The 21,569-nt window shown below is 32.2% G+C and overlaps 1 protein-coding gene across 10 annotated transcripts in view; it reads right to left on the bottom strand.

Annotated features, from left to right (window-relative positions):
* The window catches only part of LOC105203432, a 186,246-nt gene that overhangs the window by 129,621 nt on the left and 35,056 nt on the right, over nt 1–21,569 (bottom strand). For 7 of the 10 annotated variants that reach the window (XM_039448100.1, XM_039448099.1, XM_039448098.1 and 4 more), the window contains exons 1-2: nt 5,977–6,250; nt 4,050–4,229 (exon numbers count right to left, since the gene is read on the bottom strand). The exons of 1 other annotated variant lie outside the window; for it this stretch is intronic. The gene's annotated coding sequence lies outside the window, so the exon portion shown is untranslated. 2 more of the 10 variants (XM_039448094.1, XM_039448093.1) reach the window with 2 other exon arrangements.

A 21,569-nucleotide genomic window follows, 5' to 3' on the forward strand; every position in this document is an offset into this window, starting at 1 on the left:
TTGTTAGCATTCCACAATTTCCTTGCTATTCCGCAAACGCATCCTTTTCCCTCTCTTCAGTAAATTATAAATTATATTCATTCTACGTACTTGATGAACTTCCTTCCATAAAGTGATTGATACATCTCTATAGCTAATGAACTGGCGTTGATTAGAATTGTGTCGCGTTAAGATTTATACTGAATTATTGTCAAAAAAACAAAATGGTATTCCACAACCCCCTCCTTTCCTCTATATATTATATTATAATTCCTACTATTACGATCAGAGATTGCGAATATCGCTTCCAATCGATAGACTCGATCTCGCGTTCGTTTTCCCCGAGATTTTTATTATTTATGCAACCAATCTTGTGCGAAGTTAATTGAGTTTGTAAACGCTCGGAGTGAGGCAATTCGTAAGATATTCAGCGTGCAAATGCGTTCCATATCACCCCGCGGCGATTTCGCAGACGTGTTTAATAAACGGCGATTCATCTGTCGGACGTTGGCCTTGCAAATAGTTCGGGCCGTTGTAGCATCCCTGAGTGATGCAATAGGCAGTAGGTACGGATGTGTATTGACACGTGATAAATCGTCAATGCCGCCGACTCGTGCCGAGCGTGCGTTTGCGCCCGAGGTGCGTTTTCAATTAGGCCATTGATAAAATCGCGCAACCTGTTATCCTCCCGTCCCGTGCGTCGAACGCGAGAAAAACACTTAGCCGCGAGACGCGCGAGTAATAAATTAATAAATTTGCGGCGAGAAGAGAGGCAACGATCGCGCGCAGGCGGCTCGCGAGATTGCGCCGTGGCGTATATTTATTAAGTGTAGCAATGCAATTTGTATCTTGCGCGAATAAAACTCGAACGCCCATAGTTTAATTGAATTCTTGAGCAACGACCGCAGGTGGTGTCTCCGACCAACCGCGTATTCTTTTCAACGTGACGATGAACGCGCTACCTAATTAAAGAGACCCATGCGCTTCTTCGAAGAAATATGATGAGTTTAATAATCTCTAAGGAGGAGAGAATATTAAGGTAACGACTTGGCTGATGCGACATAACGTGATGGTTAAAGATTAAGATATATGTATTAAACGCTCAACACTGTTAACTTGTTTCATAATTTTAATAAAATTTTTTTGTATGTTGGAAGAATATCTTTTCTTGTATCTCAAAAATCGGATCCGACGGAAATATTTCGATGACAGATACGGACTCAGCATCAAAAATTACTCTGAAATAGTCTTTATATGCTCTTGCACAAAACTTTGTAAAAAATTGTGCTGCTTGATAATATTTTATAAAATTATTATTATTATTATAATTACATTCCATAAAAGCAGTCAAAATGTTACGATAATATTTTAGGATAATATTCAATCAACCAAATTTTTTTTATAATTTTAATTTGTAAATTTAACATCACTATTATAATTATTATTAAAGAAACATATGATTGGTCACAGCAGGATTGTGCGTTTACATAAAATCTAAATAGTATACATTAGTCTATAAACCTACTTACGCGTAAACGACATAAACTATGTAAATTATGTAAATACATAAATAATATAAAATTAAATAAAAATAGATATTTTATTTGAACTTGATATTTATTAAAACTTTGTTATATTTTTTCTTTAACTATTTAATTGTTAATTTTTAATATGCATATGAAAACTCTTTTCAGAGTAATTTTCGACGCTGAGTTCTGTCATCGAAATATTATATTTCCATCAGGTTCGGCCTTTGAGACACAAAAAAAAGATGTTTCTTCAACGTATAGAAAAGTTTTATTAAAATTGTAAAACAAATCAAGAGTGTTGAGCGTTTAATTTATATTTTTTATATAAAAGAAATAATGTAAATAGACAAGTTTCAGCGATTTTGTGATCATCCACATACAGCTCTTTTTCCAATGACGTATTGCCCACAAACGTACTAAAAATTATTAAACTAATTTGAAATAAATTTATACTTTTCGACATTTTTACATCACAATATAAATTAAAATGACAGGTCTGTATCACACTGTAAATGAACAATGATACATTTATTACGCAATAGAAAACTTTTTGTATTTATGCTGAAAACGATTCTTGTTCAAATTTTTGTGTTGAATTTTTAACATATCCACATAACATATTAATTTAACATAATGTGACTATGTTATTTAAATATTTCATGTTAAATTGACATTCATCATTTCTTAGTATCAAAATAATACCATTTATAGATAAATAAACAAATAAGATGAAAGTAATGGTGTTCCACATTAATTCTAAAACAATTGAATAAAATGTACGTATTAATATAACGTTTTAAATGATAATTTTACTGAAGAAATATGCTTCTACAATTTGTTTCTAAACTGTATCAAACTATTACAATTTTGTGTTAATTTTGTAACGTAATATTTGTGTTACTTTCTAACATATTCATTGTTTTAAATTAACACAAAAATTTGAGTAAAAATTTGAGACATGCAATTTGTTAAATTTAATACTAAATTTAATACTAATTTTCCAACAACAGTACTAACAAGATATATCTTAAAATTTGATCTGGCGCCCCAAAATACATTAAAAAAGTTGTTTCTTTTCCTCGCTTTAAATTAATGTAAACTAGTGTAATTAGTAATCCGAACATTCGAGAAGCGTGACATTCGTGCAACAATGTTTCAGTAACATCAAGCAATAATTAGGGCATAAATCGAGATCTCATTTGTTACATGCACACGAAGGAAAGCGGAATTACGGCCTCCATTTACTATCTACATTATGATAATGCAAACCATTAATTTTCAAGAAAATGTCAAATCTCAAAACAAAGTCCCTTATTAATTTCACGATAATCCGCACATGGATTCGTTGACGTTTTGCCATTATTCTCTAAATTACTTTATCCTAAATTATCGCGAGACTGTCTTGTCAGCATTTCACTTTAATGCTTTCGGATATATTGATTTACGGCTCGCGATGTATTGTGTGATAGATGTAATTTATCGGCGTATCGAAAAGAAACGATTTGTACGTTATCATACGCACATCGTGATGCGTATCCAATCGCGATGATTTTCCAATGCTTTATCGTGATATAACTAATGAGCAAAAACGGAAAAACGGACGTGACATCTTGGCCGCGATATGGCACCCCCCGGGTATAGCTGTGAAAACCCACGTCTGACCTTATCAGCCTACATAAAAAGCTCGTAATTTAGGTAAATGACAATCGATAGCTATTCCGAGGCATGTGCTAAGTGCACGCTTTGACAAATGGTAACGTATTATGGAAAATGTATACCACGTATGTGCGAGCGTTAGAACGTTCGTGTTTGCGAGACCTTATCACGTACGGACGACTTATGATTGACTTTCCTGACGTCCGAATCTACCGACGCCTTCGGGCGCGTACTTAAATTTTCATTCCGCTCGTTAGTTGCCATGATTATGTATGTGAGGCAACACAAGTGTTGGTAGAGATAAAAAGTAAGATGAGACATTTAACTTTTTTATACAACAATCAATTTTCTTCGTATCGTTCTAGCTTCAAAATAATGTGCCGGAAATAGCCACAGTATATTTTTGGAATAATTTGTTGGCACACTGCGGCAGCTATTCGTGCACAAAGTTATTTCATTTCTCGCAAAACAAACGTATTGTAATTACGAATAACGTTCTTCTATATGAGACATTTTCTTTTTCTCTGTCTCTCATTCTCTCGTTAACTTTTGTTACGGCACACCAAATCAAATTCTGAATAATAATCAATTTTGAAAAGTACGTAATCAATATTGAAATAAACTTTTCAGTACACAGGAATACGGACTTTTAATTTTGTAACCGCAGAAAAAGGACACGACCACACTCTCTCCTCTGTAATTGCGGCCACAAATATTAACTGAAAAATTAAAGTCAACTCTACTGCAGGGCACTTGACTTTATTTTTAGTGATTAACTACCACTACCATCGATCGTGACGTTTGCAGCTAAATTGGCTGTTTTCGTACAATTTGATTTAAAGTTTAAGGCGATACGGTTGCAAGTTTTCTAGGAAAGTTACTCACCTCGCGACAAAATCCCGATGGGGGACAGTTCTTTCGATGTCACTGGAGAAAATCCCGCGAGTAGCACGGGAAAAATGTGAGCGAAGGAAAATGAGAAGCGTCTCGAGATCGACCCGACGACCCGGCGACGTACGTAGTTCTTCTCTCGATCGCGCACTCAATCACTAGGTACTCTCCCACCTGCGAATAGAGATCAATGATTCGTCCGGTTTCCGGAGATTTCTCATCGCGGATATCGCGTCGTGTTCCCTCGTAGACTCTTTCCAGCCCTCGCGAACGACGATGGTGTCCCAAGCGTAAACGCGATAATCAAAATCACGCACTCTCGTTCGTCCTTATCAAATCATTTATATTCATGAGCGACAGTACTCATCTATGATGAGTACAGAAAATTACAGAGAGCTGAACTGTAGCAAAAAACTTCCAATAAGCGCTCGTCACAGCGGTTGTGAAATGGAAAGAAATTTTCCTAACGAAAAGCTTCGACGATAGATTGAAATAAATTTTTATAGTCTAAATTAAAACCCTGACTTCGATGTAAAGATTCAAATAATTACGAGTGTCCAGCGATTATACGTAAAGAATATATCAAAATAAATTTAGAAATAATTAAATACGCATCGTAGATGAAATACATTAAATACATTCATAATTTTATAATATTAATCTTTCCGAAATAATCTCATACGTCCGAGAAGTAACTGGAGGAATAATTGGAACTATAATTGGAAGTTAACAAGCGTTTTTCCTTCAGACGCACCGCCGCATTAATTGCTAAGGTGCAATCTTATTAAATTACTGAGATAAAGCGCACCGTATTGAATCATAGATAGACGCGACCGCGTGTTATATGTCTACAACACGATAAACGAGGTCAAACAGAGGTGGGTCAGTAAATATGACCTCGGTCCAGTCTGACGTAAGGGACACCATCATCGTGTGGATGAGCTGGTGTTCCAGGCATATTTTTGCTCGGTTCTTCGTATCTAGCGTTCCGTCGAGTTCGATCTTTCAAATTTACGATCATTTCCATCAATGTAGATTAACTTTAACGACGGTTTAACCAAATTTTCGTCTCTTTTCAATTCGTAGAACTGGAGAAAGGTAAAGAAAAAATTGAACAGAGATCGAAGTTAGTCTACGTTGGTAGAAATGGACATCAGCAGGTCGCAGTAAGCCACTTCTGAACGTCGCAGATAATAATGGAATTATTGCGTTTTTTCAGAACATCGATTGTTTTATTAATTTCGGAAAAACGGTTAACTTTGTGCATTCGTGAAAACGTGTGCCGTTCATTATTAAAAATTACCGCGAACGAAACTGCACGGTGCAGTCCATATCGCTTTCATACATGATATACGACCTGCAATTATTTTGTACATGCGGAACATTGCGCGCAATTGAAGCAAATATTGAATATTTGAGAAAATAAGAGTTTTTGCGAAAAAAAATCGATCGCTTCATGAAAAATGAATAGCATTTCGATCGTGCAGCTCGTCGCATGCATAAAGGCGAATCAATGTTGTTGGATCGTCCATATTCTTCCATTTATTATGGTTACAAGTGCAAAGTTTTATATAGAAAAATAATACTTTAAAGGAACATTTTTAAAAAATTCAATGCATAATAAAGTGCTGTTTAGAAGTCGCTCGTTTAAAGAAAGTTGTACTAACAAATTCTAACCATAAATTCTCACAACATATCGGTAAACATTTCACGCTCCAAACGTTGAAATCTTCGTTCCAGCTTCAAAGAAAATTTGTAGGTAGGTTTAATCTTTGGACTTATGCATGCGGCGATGTGATTAATATAGATCACGATGAAGAGGGCTCTACCCTCGCTTAGCATTTAACGGCAGACACGCAAAGTTAAAAGACTTTATTTCTAACGAAGTACTCGAGACAGCGGGGCGAAACGCGATACCAACCGCGTTAAGCGATGAAGACGATGACGAGCGACGCTGGGAGATGATGAAAAATCGGGAAGATCGCGAGTGCAATGCGCGCGCGACCGAGCGGGAAAACGCTCGCGGCGCAATAGATCGCGATTTTACACACTCGAACGGATCCTCGTTTTATCGCGCGCGCGAGTACTCGCGGGACGTGTCCGCCTCTGTACCGAAAGTGCACACCACACACGGGATCCGGATGCGAGACGCGTGCGTAACGCCTGATGCGGAGGAAGCGCAGCCACTGAGCGCCGGGGGGTTGCCGCGCGGTAGGCGCCCCCGATGTAGGCGCCCCCGATGCAGCCTGCTTTTACTGGAACTGGCGGCGATAGTGGGGTCGTTCAGGGCTGATTCGTAACTCGCGCGAGCCCTGTAGACGAGAGCTTTACAAACGCAATGACTATGAAAAGAGAACTCTCTTATTCGTCGCAACTATCGATCTCTGTTTTAAGAAGATATAAATAAAAAATAAAAAAAAATGTGCTATATCAATGTTCGTTTATTTTATTAAAGCGGATATTTCTGTATTATAATAAATCATAAAGAGCATTTGAAAACGTGTAAACAATAAAAAGAATAAAATATTACAATTTTTAAATTTTCTAGATCGTTCTATTATCATCGTTTGAGATTTATAAAATGCAAGCGTAACTTTCTTATTGGTTTAAAAGTTATTTAATTTTTTCTTTGCTCTTGATTCTTATAGAAAATCACGTTTTACAGCACTCATTTGCAAATTTGATGAGCAAGTAAGCATTACAAATTGAATAAAAATTTTTGTATATATATAAATAAAACTAATAAATCTAATACATATTTATGCAAAAGTTCATCTGGATCCAATTACTCGTTTAAAAGTTATTTACTTAAAACTACAACAAAATAGGATCAACATCCTCACTACATAAATCTATAAGTCGTTTTTGTTTTTTTTCTTCTTTGCAGAGAGCTGATTTTAGGACCAAAATTCAGATACTTGTGTTGTTGATTACGAGAAAAAAGAAACCTAAAAAGTTCCCACTTCTTTCATTTCAACAACTTTTTGTTAGTATTGTAGAGTCAAAATATCCTAGCTTGACAAGCGAGTTTCTACAAAATAAAACAATATATGTTTTATAGTAAAAAGAAACAAAATTTTATACAACATACACATATGATAACATACAGGAAATATGATACACGTTTTTTCTTCGTAATAACATTCGTAATAACTTCCATTTATCTATCATAATATTAATTAAAATATCATCACAATTTAATTGACGTATTAAATTTCCTATAAATATTTATATTTATAATTATACTTAATTTAAACCGATTGTGCTTCAACGAGCATCATCAATCCTTAAGCACTGGCGCGATTTTGTCTACGGATAAGCTTTTATTTTTATTCGTAAGTAATTATGAACTGAGATGCGTTTTAACGATAAAATAATAATTAATTTTCAAGCATTTCAAAATTAATTCAAGAAATTAAAAGAAAAATCGTGTTTTTAAAAATAGTTTGTCACGCAATATATTTAATTGATAAATTTACAGTTTGAGCCAGAGTCAGTTTGACCTCTTCCCTCCCACGCGAGTGTCTATGGGTTAAGATATATGATCAAGAAACCGTAATGCAAGAAAACTTTGTACGGAAACTTATGCAACGAGAATAGAAATCAGTAAAGTTAAATCGACCCACTTAAAACTATCGCGAGATATAAGAAAAAGTTTTGCGAATATGTCCGATGTATCGGAGCGAACGAACATATGCGCCCGTAAAACACTCGTCCCTACTGATTTGACGCTTGCGCTCCAAGCATAAGGAAATCTCATCGTACGGGAGCCACCTGTCCAACCGTCGTCTTTCACGTTGCGAACTTTTCGTAAACTTTACCGGAAAGCGTTTGTCAAAATCCGACAAAGCTGTCGGGGAAAGTTCCGAGTTTTCGCATCTGCGGGTCCATTCGCGGGTGTGCGCCGAGTGGAAAATGTACCTACGTGTTCAACATTTACGCCGCACCAAATGATGGGTCGGGAAACTTTAACGAGGAGCTGAGTTTTCCCAGTTCCCTTTTTAATACGATACGTTTTCATAAAATAAACAATTTAATAAATTTAGTTTGTTAGCTTTTACTTTTTCAACGGTAATTTCTTAGTATTTCTTTTAAAGAGAAAAGATGATTGGTTTCAACTTACTTTAGGTAAATAGACAATTTTTTATTATTTTTCTTGAACTCTTATCAAAATAGGTTTGATGATTAATAAAAATCTTACTCTTTTTCAAAGTATACAAAATATATTACGTTACTCTAATAATTCTGATAGTATCTCAGTAACATTAAGAATCAATATTTTACGACCGATTGCAATGTAAATAGTGCTTTTAAATATAGTTTTAATGCAATTGCAACTTCCGGCAAAATTGTGTTAATTATAACTCATCAATTTAATATAATAAAAATTGCATCCCATCAGAGTGTATATCACGCACTTATAATGCATGACTTATTAAAAAATATTATGTTGTTTACACGCTAATCATACCATTTCAAGTTATTAATTGTATTATCCCATACATTAATTTAATTTTCATGCTGAAAAATTAATTTTTCGTAACTCTGTATTCATATGTTTAAATATGCTTTTATTAAAAAAATGTTTATTCTTTCATCGCATTGCTGGTAAACGTGAAAAAAATAGCGTTTCATATTTGGTGTGCTTTTAAATCTTGGACAATTTCAAGAACAAAACTAAAAGTGCAATTTATCGCTTCAGTGAATTTTTATTTACGACTGACGTGTAAGCATAAAAAAAGCGCTGCAGATGAAACAAGATAATACACATAGAGCGCATGTGGTAAAAGCCGAATTAACTTTGTTCGAATGCTGACGTCAATGCGCTTTTCTGACCGAAACAAAAATTCATCCGATATGAAACAGGATGCGTCGTCACTGCATGGGTTCCACGGTGGTTTGGGATTAAAACTCATTCCTGGATCAATTCGGCCAGCAGTGAAAAAGTGTTATAAATTTTACGCTTCACAGCGGAAGATGGATTTCTGGCTTAAAATCGCTTCGTTCAAGTTATCGTTTGTCAGTAATTTTATTTCTATTTCCACCCTCTCTCTCTCTCTCTCTCTCTCTCTCTCTCTTTCTCTCTCTAACAAAATTAAAATGTATTTTAGAATTTAATGAAATAAATAAGTGAATAAATGGATTAATTGTAGGTTAAACCATTATTAAATAGTAACAAGATTTTTTAAAGAGACAATAATTTAAAATAATTAAGATTCAAAAATAAAAAATAATCGGATACTTTAGAATTAAAATAAATTAAATTAAATAAAATATTATTTTTAGTAAAGGTGATTTGACTTAATTTTTTAGTACAAAACCAGTACAAAAATATGCACTAAGTGCATATATTACGTTTGAAAATACGGAATTAGAAATGAAATAAAGTAATATTAATTCATACCATTAACTTTTTAAGTATTCTTTAACAGAATTTCTAGCCACTAATATTTTGAAATAATATACATAGTGTATAGATGTTTATAGATACGTTTTTATAGACATAATAATTATGAAAGAAATTGTTACGTATCTGTTTGTCACAATTCATTTTTTTAACTAAAGTTACGTGACTTATAGAAAATGGATTACTGTCGATCCATAATAAAAAAACTTTGATAAGCAGTAACTCTCGGTCGGTTTCAATATTGTCCACAGGTGTGCAACGTACTTTCAACGTGTATCGTGCATTCGCTACAAAATTGCATCCTTTGTACATATTGTTGCACGACAAAAAAAAAACGGTAGAAAATATGAAAAGGAAATAATGTGTTTCCAAGTTATATTTAAAACGAAACGAATTTTGCTAAATAAGTTGCAAATGTAAGTGTAAATAAAATAAGTCATGTTTTCTGAATATATGTTAAATAATTTTTGATGCATAAAATCATTCAAAATCATTTAAAGAAAAAGGAAATTATGTTATTTTCATGTTTTCTTACAATTATTCTGTAGATAGATAATTTCTTTTCGCTGACAATAATTTGGAAAAAATGATTATTCACTTTTATTTTTATTTTATCCTCTCTTTCTCTCTCTATTTCGCTCTAAACAAGTTATTTATCAATAATTGTATAAATACTTAAATTCAGTTTATTTACGTAACATTTTCTTTATAATATTTGGAACCTTTCGTGCATAACATCACTTTCAATAGATATCACATCTTCGTCGGACGTTGATACTATTGTGTCTTTGTTAATAAGGGCGACACCGATTTAGTGGGAACATTCTATAGTTGTGAGAAACCTTTGTAGCGTCAACTGGATCAAGGTTGGATAACCCGAATGTTAAAGAGTACAGTTAAGTTATAGCGAATATGCGCATACACATAAAATACACATGTAAGCGATGTATAATGTATAACTTGCAAAGTGTGAAATAAAGCTTGCACTTTATAAGACAGAGAAAATTATACTTCTGTAATAATAAATGTGTTGACATGGTTTTAGAGACGTGTCCATATATTTGAACGTTTTATATAGTAATAAGCTCCTAAAGGTTACTTGAAAGAAGCATTTTTACAAGAATATCTTCCGGAGAAATAAAACAAATATCTTTATAAAACAAATCCTTATAAATAAAAAATAATTAACCCTCCGTAAATTATTGTATACCCATTAATATTACACTAATATCATTTAATAGAAACTTATCGACGCGTTCAGAATTATTATTAACGAAGACTTGGGTTCTTTGGCGTAAGAGTTGGCATTGCGTTTTGTTTATGTATTTACATAAACAAAAAAAAACAATTAAAAAATTATCGCAAAACATTTTCATTATATATATTGTTCTGAAAGTTTTATTTAAATAACAAACAAGTATTACAATAAAAAAAAAAAAATGAAAATGTGATTTAAGAGAAGGTCAGTAATTCCCAAATGTTTCAAAACTTTTGTTATGTTTTTCGGCTTGAGAGAATAAATTTAAGTAAAATATTATTGCTTAAAAGGAAAGTTTCTGTTGCTGCATGACATGTTATTTTAAATAATAATAATAATAATTTGTCATAATAAAATAATTTAAATCAAGTATATATAGGAATGTATATGTTGATTCATATTTCATAGATGTTTTGAATATAAATACGAATTGAAATCTATTGAAATTTAAATATTGAGAGCTTCTAAAGTTTACTTCTTTTTCCTAAGTATTGAAAAAAAAAAACTGATCGTAAATGCTTGAATGCGTTGACCCTAAAAATAGCTACGAAGAAAAAAACAACGAGTAATTTGGTTTACTGCACTTGTTGCATTACGACGAGAAACAAAAACAGCACCCGCGACGTCTCGCACATCAACACAATCGAATCTCGAACGGTGAAGGGCAATGCAGAGATCGCGCGGCCAACTTCATGGCATGCGTTGCCTGCCGCGGTGTCGCCTGCCGTTTCTAACCAAACGCACTTTCGAATTTTAGATACCAAACGATACGCGTCGCGCGAACGTAAGAATAAACGATAGACATATTTTACGTTCCACAATGATTACTATCGTATTGCAACGCGAACGACAAAACGCCTGACTTCAACGCGATCGCCGCGTCGCATCGTCGACCATTCGGGCATGGTAGATTTCGACTGAGCAAATTCCGTGAAAACACGCCGTTTCGACAAGTCGCCGACGTACAAATCGCCGTATTTACATCGCGTGGTCAGCGCACGTTAAATAGAGGATTAAACACGACCGTACTTACTGATTTAATGGTCCACGACGCCACTCGGCACGGAGTCGATCCGCTTCGTGACCGCGACTTTGCGTAAGTGAACGAAAAGCGCGGAGATGGCGGTGACGTCATCCGCGCGATACGACGTGAGTCAAGTAACAGTTAATTAGGAAAATACACTGAGAAAAAAAGTTATTAACTTGACTACAATTTTCAACTTAATTAAATTTCTTCAATTGAAGTATTTATGTATTTAAATTAAATATATAAATGTTTAAATCAAAGTTCAAGTATTTTATGTATTTGAATTCAATGCATAAATAGTTGAACTGAAAAAGTTTAATTATGTTGAAAATTTTAGTCAAGTTAACAATTTTTTTTTCTCACAACAGTGTATACATGAATACACTTCGAATTCGGTATAATGCATGTAAAACCATAATGCACAAAAGGCACAGTACAAGATCGCTGGACCAATAAGCATTTTATCCCTAATAAGAACATAAATTGACAAAATTTTTTAAATAATTGCGTTAAAACGATACGTCATAACACAATAGCTTTGTCAAAATAAAACTTTTAAATAATATTTGTCAAAAATTAGACAAATCCAATGTTTGATAAGATAATAACTAATTAAAAAATTAAACGTTAAATAATACAGTTAAATGTTAATAATTTCTAACTTAACTTACTTAATTTTAAATTATATAATTTTTAAGTTTAATTATTATATTTTTTAAATATAACATTTTTTTCTAAGTTAAAATACAACACTTTCTTATCAATAAAAAAATATATATAAAAGAAAAAATACACATTCCACATAAAGAATAATATTTCTATGTTATTTTATATAAACACAATTTATAAATAAAATATTTTTGTTTAATAATATTATATAATAATTATTCGGAGTAATTTAACTTTAAAAAATTACGAATTTCTAATTTATATAAAAAAACATAATTTTTCAAAATTAATTTTTAATTTAACTTAATTTAATCTTTTAACATAACTAAATTAATTTTAAATTTAACTTTAATTTAATTTAGTTAAAAAATATATTAACTTACCCAACCCTAAAGTTTGCAGTATAAATTGTTTCAAAAACTATTCTTTATCCAAAATATTGTCATGCTGAATGTGTAACTTTTTATATTGCAATATTTCTACACTAATTTAAAAACAATTTACAAATAATTATATCTTTATAAACATGTAAACAGATTAATTATATTTCTAAACATGTTATACATAATACGTTTAACATGTGTTTTTTAGTTATTGAATAATTATTTTCTAAATTTATTTTTGGAAAATACCATTATGACTTATGATAATTCGCCATGTAGTCATAGTTTTATTATTATTATTATTATTTTAAAATATTATTATTTTAAAATTAATAACACAAAGAGAAATCAATATTTTATAAAAGGTCAATACTTAAACATCTATTCTTGTAAATATATCTACAGAATTGCAAATTGTAATTTTCATCCAAGATTTCATTATACAATTTAATAAATGTTCTAGGAATGTAAATCAATATTTATGCTGCTTATGATGCTTATATTACGTTATACATATTGTGTATTTGGACTCTGCGTCGAGCGCGCAAATCTTGCAGGATATTAATAAATGATTATCGCGAATATCTGCGTCAAATCATTCCGATTCAGCAATTCGTTTACCGAACTGTGCTTTTGATGTGAAAATCATAAACGCAAATTGCGATTCGAATCAATGAGAGAACTCACGCGTGATATAAGAAATATATCCAAATTCAAACGTTGCCGGAGACAGCTATACATATCGCCCGTGAATGTCGCGCTAAAAGGATGATATATAATTCACTCCTCTCAGTTTTTGTTTTACATAACGTTAATCATGCAAAATATATTTCTCCTAATGAGCTGTCGCATCGTCCTAATACATCTATCATTTTGGTTAGATAATACAAGTTAATTAGATAATACAAGTTAAAAGTTATCGAAATGTAAAAACTGATGGTTTCTTTAGATTTATTCATTCTTTTTCTAATCATTAACAAAAAATTTTGATCAAGAACACCCAAATTTTAGCCCTAAAACTAGCTACAAAGAAGAAAATAATAAAAAATTCAATTTTTATAATGGTTTTTGCAATGAAAATGGCTCTATTTTGCTGCAGCTTTAGGTAAATAACTTTTAAACGAGTAAATGAATCCAAATAAGCCTTTACATAAATATTTATATGAGTTTTATTAATATATGCATGTAAAAAATTTAATTTGTTGTAATGCCATTTCCTCAACAAATTTGCAAAAGTACTATAAAACGCGATTTTAATAAAAATTTAGAACAAACAAAAAATTAAGTAAAGCAATAAGAAAAATGTGCGTAAATTTTACACAAATTTTTAAACGTAATAATAAAAGAATATAAAATTTTTTAATTTTTGGTAATATCTTGAGATATTTTACTTACATACATATACATTCTTAAGACAAGTTTAGTTCATGAGTGAGTAAAAAATATAAAACTATATAAACATTCAATTACAATTTAACTCTAACAGAACGCTTTATATTTAATGTTTCTACAGTAAAGCAAGCTAAATTTAAAATAGTTTTTTTTTGTTTTTCTGTAACAACAATTTGCTGTTCGATTATCACAAAATAATTTTAAAAAAGATACAAAAGTACGTATCTACAATCTATTTCTTTTTACATTTTATTACATTTTCATCAATTTAATAGGAAATTTGTTGTAGAAGCAATTTACACTATGATATATTCCAATTTTTCCTGCTATCAGGGTAAATAGTTTACTACTGTGCACAATACTCGTATTTTATATAATACAAAGAAGCGATATTACACATATATCATTAATATCATATGCAGAATCATTCCTAGCATGAAAATATATAACAAACGTTCTTTCTATCACACTATTTAGTCATAGTAATTAATTATTTAAAATGTCGAATGTGGAAATGTGTTCCAACGTGCCCTGCTGACCTATTCTGTAACTCTTAACGACAATTTCGTTATCGTTATAATGCGCTGCGCAGCTTTTTTACCATACGTTATACCTGCACAATAACATTATAACGATAACGAAACTGTCATTAAGAATAGGTCTCTGCTGGTCTCTATAAATCTGTCCGTCCGAAAATGTCGTATAGATCAGGCATTATACTCTTAGCACAAAGAGACTCGTCCATTTGCGAGGGCTACACATTAGTCTGTAAGCTGATACATTACCAAATTACTACGCGTCCAGGTATACGTGTATCCACGAACGATAAAAAAAAACATTCGCGTGCGGCGCGTTATCGCGAAAATTGCACAGACTTTTTGTTAAGATGTTATCGGGATACGTTGCACAATAATACTCCATTAGGCTTAATTAATTAGAAATGATAATACGGAGTAATTCTTCTCCGAGCATGATTAATGCAGTCGCTTCTGCGACAAGCGTTTCTCGGAATTACAGAATTTTAATTTGCGCGTTTACCGCGGAACCTTTTATCTCGCTTGTTTATTAAAGGAGAGTACGCTTCAGTAGGTTTCAAGAAATATACAATTCTGTTGATACGATTGATAACACGCGGAAATGGAAGCAGCAGAAGAAGCGCAACACGAAGCAGCGATGCACTATGAACAATCAACAGCGAGAACTGAACATTGAGTTTTCTAATTAAACCAGTATTTGCTTATGCGTGGACGTCTAGTCCCCGCATGACGTAAACGCAAAGAACAACTCGATATCAGAAATGTGGGTGGCGTTGGAATTGTGTGATTTTTGAAACCGGAAGATGGTCGCGGCTATTTTATTTTTCAACATCGCGATGTTTAAAACACCACGATGTATTTTGTAAACATCGCAATAATTAAAGTAAAATATATTCTTTAGGAAGATCAATTTTCGAGAGTTTTCGATTAAAAATTCTATGCGCTCCACTCTAACAGATGGGTTCATAAATTTCAGGCACTGAGCGACAAAAAATCGAAGACTTTTATTTTGCCTTAAGATTTTGTAGAGAAGTTCCTGTAAAATTTTTATTTTTAAACATAAATCTTGGTGGAAGATATTTCTAGTACTCTAGAGAATTTTTGGAAATCTGCTGGCCATTTTAAATGTTTAAGATTTGAATTTGGATTTGTTTTCAGCAACCTCCAAAATATAAAGGGGTCAATAAATTCAAAAATAAAGTTCGTTTAATTACTAAGCAATAAAAATAAAACAGAAACATTATGTACCCAGAATCTTATTTAGCAGCCATAAATACATAAAAAATTGTTACACCTCAAGGCAATTTTTGTGTTGTATAATAATTTAATTTTCCGGAGCAACATAGTACACGTGAAAATTGAATTCCTTGCGTTACGTATACAATTAATTTTATCTATCAAATTTCGTTAATTTGTTTACGGCAGTAAATTATTACAATGAATTATTGCTATCATAGAATATTTTTATCTATTTTATATACTTGACATTCTTTTAGCTACAAAAATATAATAAAAGATGATGACTATTGAATCTTATTGCATATATTGTAATGAAATAAAATTTAAGAAGAGAGTGGTATACAAAATAAAACTTAATAAACAAAACATGTTTCAATTTATTTAATTAAATAAGTTAGCTTAATCATTTTATTGTGATCAAAGAAATTAAATTCGCGATTCTACATATGTGTCTATTTCTGAAAAAAAAAAAACTGGTGTTATTAAAGTGCTCTAAAGCAAGATGCCATGAAACAAAATAAACGAACAACTCGTGGCAATAAAATAATTACTCGGCATCGTTGTATTACGGCAACTGCCAAACCTATGATGGTTTATAGACGGATAAGAAACATTTTATTACCATTAATTATTTCAAGTGTACCTTTTATTGAAGTTTTCTTTTATGAGAGCAAGGTGATCCACTTTTACTTTTGCATCTTGCAAAATAAATTTAATTACTATTTAACATTGCAAAGAAAATGACGTGAAAAAATTTAAAACTTTATGACATTTTTATATTTAAGATATAAAGAATATTTTCTAAATATAGAGAATAATTTTTAAAAATTGTTTTTAAAAAGCTTAAATATCTATTTTTACTCTTTAGTAAAAAATTTATACAATTTACTTTTCGACTTAATTTTTAATTTCTTAAAATAAATTTTTCAACTTTCTTTTGCTCTTTAATTATTATTGAATATTTTTATTCCTTTCTTTTCACTTTTCTCTTCATTATTTCTTAATTAATATCATAAAATATAAAACCAAGTAAGTAATTGTAATTTCTAAATTGAAAATAACTTTAGATAGTTTTAAATAGCAAAGTTTAAAAGAAATTTATCCTGAGAGAGAGAGAGAGAGAGAGAGAGAGAGAGAGACAAAATAACTTTTAAAATTTAGTATGAAAATTACTCGAAATTATAAAATAATTCTAACAAATTCAATATAAAATCTGCAGCAACATTTAGCCACGCAAATTGGACGTAAAAAAAAAATAAGAATTTTTCTATTACTTCATTTCTCCAAGGAGGACTCTAAATAGAAATGACTTGCTATTTAGATGTCATATATTACTCGATCTGACAAGGTGGTTACAAAAGAAACGTGTAATCATGTTAGACAACAGAAACGTTTTCTGAAAGCTGCCAGCTTTAGTATAAGCAAACTGAATCGTGCAGAATCGAGCGGGCAATGTATAGGAAGGAAATAAGGGAGAAGTTTTCAGGTCAGGTTAAAAAGCTGTCTCGGTTATTGGCCTGAGGTTATGTGTGCAAGGCTCCGTCAATCTTTATTGTGCTCAACGTTGCAACAAGCCATTGAGAGCGGCACCGAATAAACGAAGAAAATTACTAGCTTCTTGACAGTCCTTGAAAATAGGACTGAATTTCTACGTGTACGACGACATTGCGGAGAAGTTTGCATAAAGAATAACGCAAACCTATAAGAGAATAGAATAAATCCTGAAATGGCTTTACTGAAATGGGTCCCACGTTTTGCATAAAGGAAAAGGACATTCGATTATCCTCTGTATGTATATGCGCATACGAGATAAATCCCATATCAACTTTGTTCTCCTTGTCCTCTGACAAAGCTTGTAATGCCGAGATTTGGAGAAACATTGTTCTCGACATATTTGACTATATTTAAACCATATATATTTAACTCTATACTGCCGCTATGAATTTTCTTCTAGCACTATCTTAGTGCTAATTTAAAATTCACCCAGTTTTTCTTTTATTAAAATTATGATAATTTAAAATATTTAATAACTTTTTTTTTTTACATGAAAGTAATATTAATTCACAAATAAATTGACAAACTTTAACAGTCCTAATTGGATCCTGATGCTGAAATAATGTGTGAATTTTCTTGCGTGAATTTACATACCATTTCTGATTCGTTCGAACAGTGCGTCGTTACTTTTAATTTCAAACACAGCTGTTAAATTGAATCAGAAAAGTAATATCACAGAAATTAAATTGACGATCTTAATTTAATATTTCAGATGTCAACAAGCATCTCTTTGATCCTCCTATCCAAAAAAAAAACTTGTTCGCAAAAAAAAGAATTTGTTGCGAAAAATGTTATCTCGGCCAGTTCGGCTACCGAGGCACTTTATAGTAATATATTAGTTCAATTAGTTTAACACCTCTTGCAATCAATAAAATGGAAAAAATTAAAAAAAAAATTCGGAAAAATATTTAAAAAATTCTTAATTATGTAAGTGAATTTTCACCCAGAATAATATTAGCGACAGAAAAGTATGAATAGCACTCTAGAGTTAACATATTTAAAAAAATTAATGTTTAGCTTGTTGTATGATTTTCAATGAGAGATATATTTTTATTATTACATAATTATTTGTTATCATACATTTTCTGTAACTGAAATAATATTATTCATCACATGAGCGTAATTCATCGCATAAGGACAAAGAATATTTCGAACAAAGTTGACCATCTGGAGCAAAATTTCCAATTAATTATTTTAGTTCCATAATTATGTAGAGATAAATAACCTGTGCGTGCTCCACATCAAGGCTGATGGTACTTCCCAATAGCTTGCTTCAATCCATCTATTCCAGATTATTCTAATTTTGTTAAAACCAAAATTTCCTGCAAGTTACGGTCGATAATTCAACTGCAATTTTCGTACCAAACACATACATCAAGTATGCAGAGCACGCGAAGCCACAATTTCATTTCATGGTTGCAATCTCGGAAACATTTCCAATTAAAATATAAATCGCTTCTCCCAATAATTTAAAATTATCGCATATTTCCGTTATCAAAAAAAATTCTAATTTTAACATTCTAATTTTAACATTGTGACAAGAAATAAAATTGCATACGACGTGTATAATAAAAATCGCTTAATTTTCCTGTAATAGATAATTTTCTTAACAATAGTGGAATCGAGTTTTCCTTAATCAAAGTTAATTTGTAGAACTATTTCAATTCTTGGAATCCTCTTGAAATTTCTAGAATCTTTCCAATTTTCAATATTTCCAATATAATTTTCCAATATATCACGCAGTATCTAATTAAAAGCAAATTCAAATTTATTAACGCAAAACTCAATAAAATTAATTAAAACTCAATATGTTTATGTTAGCTTTCCTGCAATTTAATTTCAAGTAATAGAATAATTTAAAAATTTCCAAGAGAAAGAAAAAGAGAGAGTCGATACGCAACACTTTTCTTTTCTACTTCTTCGACATATGTATCGAGTTAAAAATTGCGCATTATAATATTATAAAAGAAGCGTTAGCTATCGAAAGAAAGTAGTCCACATTGACACAAGCCGAAGAGTAAAATAAAATTCCGTTCTTTTTTGCATAATTCAACCACTCAGCCTTTTACACTTCTGAGACTCCCGAAATGCCCCAGTCCGATACTTTTATAAATCATTTCTGCGCCTTGCCGCATGGAGATTCGCGAAAAAGATCTCTTGCGTACGCTTTCCATACATACTCATAGGATCGTTTATTTCGTATAAGGCAGCGATGTATCATGTCGGCGCAGGACGGTCATGTCGGACGAGCCGACCTTAATCTTACATGTGCCACGCTCCTCCTTCACGTTAATTTAGATATTTCTCATCGTCATCGTCCGGTTTATTCCCATCGCGCTTCCTCGTTTTCCTCGCCCACCTCTTCCATTTCTTGCTCTCTCGCGCGGAACGAGAGGAGAGCGCAAATGATCCCCCTCGGGGGCATTTACGTATCGTCCATACCTTAATCACGAGCCCCTCAAATGGCCGGCGTAACGACTCACTTTAGTCATATTTAACATTTTAGCCGACAGTCGCAAAGGACACGCGTAAAAGAAAAAAAATATGACAGGTATGCAAAAATTTCAATGTATAGTAGAAACATATAATACATACAATTACATCTTTTGCAACATACAGATATTTTTGTTATATACATTTTATTGTATATTTACATAAATTCCTCACATTGTAAAATTTTACATTCCAATTAATTACTCTTGACATATCGAAATCGTATAATAACTTTCCCCTTGCATCATTGCGCATCATTTGTCATTCATTACTCTCTGTTACTCTTCGTAAAGAAAGTATATTAGATATCTACGACACGAGATTTATGTAGCGTTTTGACTTCTCTCTCCTCTCTCTCTTTTTTGATCATCTTTTCCAAGATTAAAATTCTCAGTTTTTCATACTCGTGCGCATAAAGACGACGTCTAGAAGAGAGGCGTGACCGCACAATAAGGGCGCTTGCATATTACGGTGATTAGTGTCACTATCCTCATATCAAGACGCTTTACGACTCTATTAAAGCGACCGGTTTCTAGGGAGTAATAAGCGCTGCGCGCCGCCGTCGCCGCCATTGAACTTATTTTAATAAAGCTATTAAATCACGTACCCCTTCAATTGAAGCTATTTCTAAATGCGAACGCTCATCGCATTCTCTCGCTTCGCGGATTTTGCTGCAACGCCAGAATTTTCATCGAGATCCCTGACATTGGCTCGGATCGGATCCCCGGACGATTACGCGCCGTTCGAACCGCGCGGCGCAGAAAACAGGTTTTCGCAAAAGTGCGAAAGACGATGGCCGACGGCCGCTATCAAAATCCATAAAAATGGAGCCAATTTGCGTTTATATCCCGGCCGCTCGTGCATCGCCTTTCGGCACGGCTCGCGAGAGGAGTAAATGAAGATAAGGAAATGTACGTTCTTGTAGCCGGCATCCTTTTTATAATACGTCTACTACTCGAATGCAACGCATTCCGCTTGTTATAAAACTTCTGGTACTAATTGTTAATTCGTAAAACTCTCGATTCCGTTTAATATAAGTGTGACATTATATTCTTGATTTCTTTTAATATAAGATTCAACACATGTTAACATATCGCAGGAAAACCCGCAGGCGAAGACTTTTGTTTTTCGTAAGTGTTAATATGTTTGTTTTAAAAGCTGCGTTTTAATTACGAATGCGTGTGCAGAAAGGCAGTAAAACATCGATTATGTCTTAAAAACATTTGAAAGATATTTATATGTATGGGAGAGTCGCCAAACGCATAACACTTAAATTACTGTTTATTATATTTCACATTTGGTGTGAATCAAAGTTCGAAATTGTAGCTTAATGTTTCAGACATCTGTTATTACATTTATGAAATCTTTTTTTATTATTAAAACTTTTAGTAATAACGAATCAATTTTTTACAAGCTTTCCTGTAATAAGTTTCAAAATGTGTGATTCAGAAAGGTCACCTAAAGCGTACTTGTGATCTCTCACATCGTACCGTCTTCGAAAATATCAACATAAATTTATGATATAAATTAAAGTAATTAAAATATAAGGAATCACT

The sequence above is a fragment of the Solenopsis invicta genome, chromosome 4, assembly GCF_016802725.1.
Source record: "Solenopsis invicta isolate M01_SB chromosome 4, UNIL_Sinv_3.0, whole genome shotgun sequence".
Classification (NCBI taxonomy): Eukaryota; Metazoa; Arthropoda; class Insecta; order Hymenoptera; family Formicidae; genus Solenopsis; species Solenopsis invicta.